Raw genomic sequence first — 9,506 nt, 5'->3', positions numbered from 1 at the left:
TAATGAACAACATAAACTGATAAACAAAAACAGATCCAGAGACAGAGAAGCATCGATCAGACCGTCAAACCTCAGAGGGAAGGGAGGGGGGGGGGGGTGGGAAGAGATCAACCAATGAACTTGTATGCATATATGCATAACCAATGGGATGGCTAGGGTGTGGATGGAGGGAGGATGGAAGCAGGCTGGAAGAGGTTAATGGGGGAATGAGGAGGACCTATGTAATACATTCAACAATAAAGATTAAAAGAAAAAATAATAGATTCCAAAAAAGAGAAGTTACCATAGACATCACAGAAATACAAAGAATCATCCTAGAATACTATTAAAGACTATATGCCACCAAATTTACCTAGAAGAAATGGATGAGTTTCTAAAAATATATAACCTTCTTACACTGAATCATAAAGAATTGAAAAATCTAAATAGACCCATCAACAGTGAGGAAATTGAAACAACCATAAAAAAATCTCATTTCTATGTATAACTTTAATTCTGAGATTTTTGAAATGCCATGGAATCTATAAAATATTTAACTGGCCAGAATTTGTAAGAGTCTCTGAAAAGTCGAGCATAATTATGGCCACTTATTTGAAAAAAAGACAAAAACACGACACATTTCTGCACTATACAATTTAGGTTAACTCGTGGTATCCCTTGATATCTATTCCTCATTTTTCTACCTTTGCTTTTCCCTACTTTTAATTTGTTCTTTGCTGTTGAAAGGACAACTTATACCTATTTTGAGAGCAAATATTGTCTCTGCCCCTTCCAATCTGTAGGACTGTGGCAAAGCTCCTTAACCTATGTAAACATTGGTCTCTTCATCTTCACAAAAAGTATTAGTAATGTCCAGCTCATGATGTTTTTGAGAGGAGTAAATGAAATAATGAGAGATTAGCAAATAGCATATGGTTTGGCACGTAGCAAATATTAGCAATCATTGCTGTTGTAGCCTCCCTTAAACTTTCTGGATAAGAAATCAGTCTCTCTGTGTGTATATATATAAAATATAGACATATAGATATATATATAACATTCATATATATGCACTTATTTAAGCATATATATACATATTATTTGAACCATATAGATTTTGACCATTGCATATAAATAGCTTCTTTACATTATTTTCTATTTTATTCCAATAAATCCAACATAGCCAATTTTAAGAGTGAACCTGATAGCTTGGCATCCAGCAGAGAACATATATTCAGGATAATGCTCACAGCTTGCTATAAATGCAAGTCTATGAACACAACCTGATGCAACCATAAAAAGTGTTTTGCAGAGAAATACAGGAAATGAAAAGAATAATGGAAAATATAAGTATATTGCAATAGTTTTCTAGGGAAAAGGAAATGAGTGCATGAAATACTATTAAATTGAAAGCTAATACATATATGTCATAATGTATTTCATGTTCTCATCTGTGGTTCAAATGTCTTTCTATTTTTAGAAATTCCTTTTATTTAAAGTGTCTCCTCTTCAGGTAAATCAGGTTTCTTTGTGAAAATAAATTGCTCTGTCTTGGGAAGCATGTTTATACTATCATTTGTTTTAACTAGTTGGCTTATTTGAATTAAAATGAAAGTACCAATCAAAATTCCCTTCCCATGCATTTCTTTTCTTCCCTTCTACTTTATTCATTCCCTCTTCTCAGTTTTATGCATGTTCTAATGCTTACTTGGTGAATATATGTGTGCACAGCTATGTCTTTTTTTAAATTTATTTTTATTGATTTCAGAGAGGAAGGAAGAGGGAGAGACAGAAACATCCATAATGAGAGAGAATCATGGATTGGCTACCTCCTCCAAGTCCCCCACTGGGAATCGAGCCCACAACCTGGGCATGTGCCCTTGACTGGAATTGAACCTGGGACCTTTCAGTTTGCAGGTTGACGCTCTATCCACCAAGCAAAACCAGCTAGGGCACAGCTGTGTCTTTTAAACTAATCTCTATCCCTCCCAGCTCCTCTAATTTCTCCTTTAGTTTTTTTTTTTGGAGAAGAAAGTACACAGGCAAAACAAGAAGGTAGGAAGTTGCTTTTTTACATTATTTCCAATTCTGAAACATTTTCAGTTTATCAATTATATACTTCTGACCAAAATCTAGATTATCTTTATTAGGAAGAGACAGGGAATATACAAACTGCTTCATCTGCAAATGCATCTTCAAATATCAGTGTGTCAACTAAGCAGGCTGCTTTGGGTTTTATGTGTATCCATCTACCACACTCATACCTTGTAGAAGTCTTTGCACTCTGCATGACTGAGAGGGAGAATCCATTATCCAGCAAAGATAGAGGGTAATTAAAAAGCATCTACTCAGTTGTTATCTATGATGTGTCTCTAATTTCTACAGTCTCCTTCCTCATGTCATCAAGTCAATGGCAAAATTCCTAGATGGTAATTTATATTGTCTAGCCCTGAAATTTTTGAAAGAAGTCTGGCACCAACATACTGGCTGGCAGACAAACAGCCAAGAGGTCAAATGTGTTGAGATTTTTTTGAAAATGCTTTTTGTTTGCAAATATGGCTTGGAACTCTAAGCAAGATAGTAAAAGTACATCGTTCGAAAAATTGCTCCTGAGGCATTTCCATCCTGAAAACGTGTGAGAATCACTTCTGTTAAAATTAGGAAAGAAACATAATTGTAATCATTGGCAGCAGAGGATTGAATTCTGTGTATATTTGGGACTTTGAGAGTACGTTCCAGATATAGAACTCCAAAACTGAATGAGATTGTGCATTAATGTTTAATGATTTGTTTTGTTGTCAATGAAAAGATAGTTCCCCTAACAACTTGAGGAAATTGTATCTAAACAAGATATTTCTTTAGTTTCTTTTTCATTTGAATTTATTGTCAGCATATACTCTATGGCTACTTCTGTAGAGTACTTAAACACATTCTTCAAATAAAGGACTTAATTCAATTTCAAACACCCATTTTAATAATTAGTCTTTGATTCAAACTTCACTGATATACCTTAAATAAAGCTCATATATCAACCTAATAATGGAAGGAGACTTGACTTGGGGTGGTAAACACACAATACAATATACAATTGATGTATTATAGAAACTATATAATTTTATTAATGAATATATTTCATTTTAGAATAATTTCACTTAACAAAATGAAAATGTGATGTAATCTGTGACTATAAAAATAAACATGAAACTATATATTCCAGATGAGCCCATTTCCCCAAAGGTAGACACTAAGACTTTCCTATTGATTCTCTAAAATATATTTTCACGAGATTTAAATGTTTTCCACTTTGTTTTTAAAAAAATATATATGAATTAAAACAAGAGGAGTTGAGAGAAGACAAGGGAAAGAAGTGTCAGTCTTTCCCACCTGCTTATTATTTTATAGCTTCTTCCTGATAATTGAATATCTGAAGCCACAGAGACTTAAGTCTGTTTCTGTGAACTCCCACTCATAGCGGAGACTTGCTTTGTGTGTTTGGAAATATTTTTGGTTAGTAATTCTTTACTTGAACATAATCTGCAGCATCATCGGGCCTGTAGTGAGGTCGCTTTCCTTCTCTGTAAAAGTTGCCTTCTTTTCCCCCAGTGTGCAGGGAGTGCTACTAATCTGAAATTACACTCCCATCCAAACAATGGCGCTTGCCTTTATGCGCAATTTCAGGTTCAAGTGCCCTCAAGTGCTTAGGTCTGAAAACTTAGTGATACCCCCAATGACAAGCTGGAACTCTATTGCAGGCTCTTGCCCTACGAAGTTTGAAGAATAAAGATTTTAAGCAAAAGTGTGGAAGTTTATTGCAAGTGTATACAAACTCCCCCTGCGGAGGGGTTCCCAAAATGGGAAAAATCCTCTTTCAAAATGAGAAAAACCAAACCCAGCGAGTCTCTTTGTTTATATGGGTTTATAAATGCAGGCGGCTTCGTTGTCTATATATGCTACCTTCTAATTGGACCCTTGCCCATTTTTTAAAAAATATATTTTATTGATTTTTTTTACAGAGAGGAAGGGAGAGGGATAGAGAGTAAAAAACATCGATGAGAGAGAAACATCCATCAGCTGCCTCCTGCACACTCCCTACTGGGAAAGTGCCCGCAACCAAGGTACATGCTCTTGACCAGAATAGCACCTGGGACCCTTCAGTCCGCAGGCCCATGCTCTATCCACTGAGCCAAACCGGTTAGGGCAACCCTTGCCCATCTTATGTCCCCTGTGCTTTTCTTAATTGGCCACTTTCCCTCTTGTCTGTCTAGTATCAGTTTCAAAGATTCCAAGCTCACCAGTGCCCCCCTCTTCCTCTTCCACTCATCTTGTAACATTCCTCTGTTCTCTATGTATGTGAGACAATCTGGTGGCTATCTCCACCCATCACGTATGCATTCCTCTCCCATAGACCCTTACCCCAAAACTGCCTTTCCTGTCTCTAACATCCTCTCATTAGTATAAAGAACACATGTTCACATTTGTAGCCAGGGCAATGAAGAATTTTACGGTCTTTTTTTGTTTGTTTGTTTATTTTTTACTACTACATCCTCCTGATCAGTTTTCAAATTCCCATTCTTTTATGTTTTATTTCTTTATTTTAAGTCCAGAAATGTATTAACATTATGTTTACTGAATACAGCCAGAAACTTTGGAAGCACTTGAAATGCTGTGGATGTTATAGACTCTGTCTCCCATTGTGAAACAGTCACTGAGATGGGGAGCCTGATTAATGGATTATTTTATTGAAATGAAAGGTTTAATTAGAAATTGAGTTAATTATAGCATCTGAAGGGAATTAGGTTTCATCACCTTATTAACCTACATAATTCTGAAACAGAAATGTTATCGGTGTATAGCTATGAATTCCCCCACTAACCCTTTCCTGTTTTCAATGAAAGGAAAACACCCTCATTTATGTGACTTTTACCAAGATAAAATTTTTCCCTGTTTAAATTTTTTTAAATCACTTTATCTGTAGTTAGTTACTTGTGCGTTGTCCTATACCCCACACCCCTATAAATTATAAGCTACCTAAATGCAAGCAGTGCCTCTCTCACTTTTTAATCTCACGATAAATACTTATGACACAGATTCAACCTTTTTTTAAAAAAAAATTGGGGTTAAAAAACCCATAACATAAAATTTAACATATTAACCATTTTAAGCAATCATTTCAGTTGTGTTAAATATAATTACATTGTTGTGAAACACAGAACTTTTTTTATTTTGCAAATCTGAAACTTGATACCCGTTAAAAAATTCTCCCTCTTTCCCTGGCAGCTTCAAGTTTATGACAACAAATGTATAAATACACATACACATACAGTATACTGTATACATATATTTACAGCATAAATATACACATATATGTCTATAGCATCTATCAAGCTATAGACTAAGAGGAATAAAGGGCTCTCCTGGGTAACATTTTTGCCATTTTTTGTAGGGGTTGTCTTTTGACCTGTTTTTAGTAAGAACTTTGGATATTCTTATGCTTATGCCAGGTTAGTGACAAAGGATCAGATGGTACATCTTATTAAATTTTTTAAAAATCTATGTTCAATTCTCTTTGTTTTTTTCTTTAGGTCAATTATTAGATGTTGAAAGGTTAACATGGTGGATGGTGTACGAGGGCAGGCTAAATAGTCCTCTCAGACACCGGATAAAGAAAAACTGTACTTTATTTAAGGGAAGGGGGTGGTGAGTGGGAAATCCAAAGGGAAGGGCTGCACAGCACCGAGCCAAGGGGACACCGGGTCAATGACGGGAGCACCTGGGAGTTGGCGTTTCATCCTTACATGCAGTCACTGGCGGAAGGCTTTTGTCTTCAGTGGGTCTGGGCGCTGGGCTGGTGGGCTTGGCATGCGGAGGGAAGGCAGGTGTGTCATCTGGTGTCTTTAGGGCAGTTTCAGTGCCATGTGTGGTCTGACTCCTGGTGTCCAGCGAGTTTTTCCTGGTCTTTTGCTCTCCTGTGGAGGAAGCATACACATGGCATTTAAGGATTGTATGGCCCTATAGTCCTAACATTTCCCTCCTCTTTCTATTTGTTAGTAATTATTCTTAATGGGGTGAAGGTCTCTATCTTCTGTCAGTCGTCCTAAAAAACAAGGTCTCCTGGTGCTGTTGGCAGGGATGGGTGAATAAACAGTAACCCCACATGCCAGGAACCAACCAGCCGGCAGCTTAGTACATCCATTACTATAAGGGAGGGTGAAGTTACCAGGTACTCAAGGCTGAGGAAGCCTGTTGAGTGACTTGGAGGTAAAAGCTGGTCCTGAGGCAGCCAAGGTTTCACTTGTCTGGTTTTGCTGCTTTTCTGGGCCTGAAGCTGAAATACAACTGAGGCCTAGATGTTATCTTTAGAGAAGGAAAAGTCAGGGGGTCTAAACCACCTGACCAGCGATAAACTAGGGGAGGCGGGTTACTCTGAGGGTGAGGTTAATGTTTGACCAGTTTTGCCCCTAGCTAGGCATCCTGGGCTTTCTGACCTGGTGAGTTTCTGTACCTGGCCGGTAGTCCTTGCTCTTAGGGGTTGAAAGCTATTTGCAAAAGCAAAAAGATTGAAATATTTGCCTTGGAGAGATAAAGGTATAAAACACTCAGGTTAAGACATCTCTCCTACACATTTTGCCTAGCTTAGCAATGAACAATTTCTAGAAAAAAAACAACCCTGTTATTATGCTCTTGATACTATAAAAATTTATATGCTTTTCTGAAAATAAGAATAAGCTCATCCTCCTAAAATATATCCACAGCCTTGATATGTTACTGTTTTAGATAAATTAGAGCTGCTTTTGAGACCTCCAGATGTGAGTAATTCTAAATAATCATTTTAAACTGTTTGGACAGGATTGCAGTCACGGAGACAATTAATCCAGCAAGGTTGAATGTCTGAGGGGCCATAAATTCTTGCCACACTAATACATTTTTTGTCCTTTTTTTGTCCTTTTCTTTTTTATTTTTCCTTCTTCCTTTTCTTCCATTCGTCTACCATTTATCTACCATTGTTTTTCTTTCCTTTCATCATATGATTTTCAGAATACTTAGGGAAAAAAAGAAACCTAAAAATTCATGGCAAAATCAACTCCTGGAAAACTGAAGAAACTTTCACCAGCTCAATGGCAATATTTTTTTCAATTAAATTTGATATTTAAAATGTTCATTTATTGCTGTTCCAGTCCAGAATGGGATATATAAGTAACACATGCACATGATAAAGAAGTTTAAAGAGAAGGGCAAATAGTGAAGAGTAATATTCCTTCTCATGCCTACATCTTCCTCTACCTCATTTCTGCTCTCTTGGGGCAATCATTGCTAATGGGATATGAGGCAACCAGTCGATGTGTCTCTCTCACATCAATGTTTCTCTCTCTCTCCCCTTCCCTCCCTCCTTTCCACTCTCTCTGAAAAGCAAAGGGAAAAATATCCTTAGGTAAAGATTAACAACAAAAAATAATTTTAAAAATGTGGAGAAGTTAAGAGTCTTTATACATTTTTGGTAGGAATGTAAAGTAGTCCAGGAGCCTTCAAAATGTTAAACATAATGTTATTCAGCAATTCTACTTCTAGGTATATCTAAGTGAAATAAAACCATACGTCTACACAAAAACTTTTATTTGAATATTCATTGTAGCATTAATTTCAATAGCCAAAATGAAAATAACCCAAATGTCCATCCATTAATAAATGGCATAATGCAATATGGTATGTCCATATAATGAAATATGAATGAGCAATAAAAAGAAATGACACAACTGAGGCAAATATTACAGCCCTAAAATTACAAATTAGTGAAACAAATGGACCATAAAGTAGTTATGTAGTATAAATATGATGTTTGATAAATTACCTAAGGAGCAAAAAATAACTTAGGGAAGGAGGAATTGTCCAGGCACAAATTTTTAGGTAGTGTAGCCAGGGAAGCGCTCACATAGAAGATGGCCTTTGAGAGAAATGTGCAAGGAACTGTGGGAGTGAGTCCTGAGTTTATTAGAGGCAGGAGACAGAGGAAACAGCCAGTGTGATCTCTGAATCTTCCAGAGATTATTAGAGAACGTTGAAGTTGTAGTTCAGTAATCAAGGGAAGACAAATAGTTAATGAATTTAAGAAAGAAATGTTGACAAAATACACATAGAGCTTTGTGGTGTATGATAAAGATTTAGACATTTTCTCTGGTTGAAATAAAAAAAGCACACATTGATCATTATAAAAGTGAAACTATATAAATATTTCATTTTATTTTTAATACTTATTGAGTGTTTAACACTTTCCAACATAATTCTAAACACTTAAATGTAAAAAAAAAGTACATTTATAAGTAACACATGCACATGATAAAGAAGTTTAAAGAGAAGGGCAAATAGTGAAGAGTAATATTCCTTCTCATGCCTACATCTTCCTCTACCTCATTTCTGCTCTCTTGGGGCAATCATTGCTACTGTGTTTTTGTTGTTTTGTGTGTGTGTGTGTGGGGGGGGTTATATATCCTTCTAGATTTTCCTATTCTATGTATTTGGAAGCATATATGTACATTTTTTAACACAAATGGTTAAGTAGTGTTTGTCATTTTTGACATTTTAGAGATCAACTCATGTAAATAAAGTTGTAAGAGAATTGATCTAATTTTTATTTTAAGAATCCTCTATAAAAGGGTAAGCAAGAGAGTAGTTATGAGGTTTTTGCAGTGGTCAAAGATGATATTAGCTCAGATTGAAGTTATGGTAGTCAATGCATCACATAAAATATAGTGGGACTACTGTCCCCTTGAGTTGTGCCACATGAAGGGCTCAGTTAATGCAGTTTTTGTAAAAGGTTCAAATTAAAGATATAATTTAAAGGAGAAACCAACAATATTTATTGATAGATTTCCTGTGGTATGTAGTATAAATATGATGTTTGATAAATTACCTAAGGAGCAAAAAATAACTTAGGGAAGGAGGAATTGTCCAGGCACAAATTTTTAGGTAGTGTAGCCAGGGAAGCGCTCACATAGAAGATGGCCTTTGAGAGAAATGTGCAAGGAACTGTGGGAGTGAGTCCTGAGTTTATTAGAGGCAGGAGACAGAGGAAACAGCCAGTGTGATCTCTGAATCTTCCAGAGATTATTAGAGAACGTTGAAGTTGTAGTTCAGTAATCAAGGGAAGACAAATAGTTAATGAATTTAAGAAAGAAATGTTGACAAAATACACATAGAGCTTTGTGGTGTATGATAAAGATTTAGACATTTTCTCTGGTTGAAATAAAAAAAGCACACATTGATCATTATAAAAGTGAAACTATATAAATATTTCATTTTATTTTTAATACTTATTGAGTGTTTAACACTTTCCAACATAATTCTAAACACTTAAATGTAAAAAAAAAGTACATTTATAAGTAACACATGCACATGATAAAGAAGTTTAAAGAGAAGGGCAAATAGTGAAGAGTAATATTCCTTCTCATGCCTACATCTTCCTCTACCTCATTTCTGCTCTCTTGGGGCAATCATTGCTACTGTGTTTTTGTTGTTTTGTGTGTGTGTGTGTG

This window comes from Myotis brandtii, unplaced genomic scaffold (genome assembly GCF_000412655.1).
Source record: "Myotis brandtii unplaced genomic scaffold, ASM41265v1 scaffold921, whole genome shotgun sequence".
Classification (NCBI taxonomy): Eukaryota; Metazoa; Chordata; class Mammalia; order Chiroptera; family Vespertilionidae; genus Myotis; species Myotis brandtii.
Note: the sequence above shows the minus strand (reverse complement) of the source record.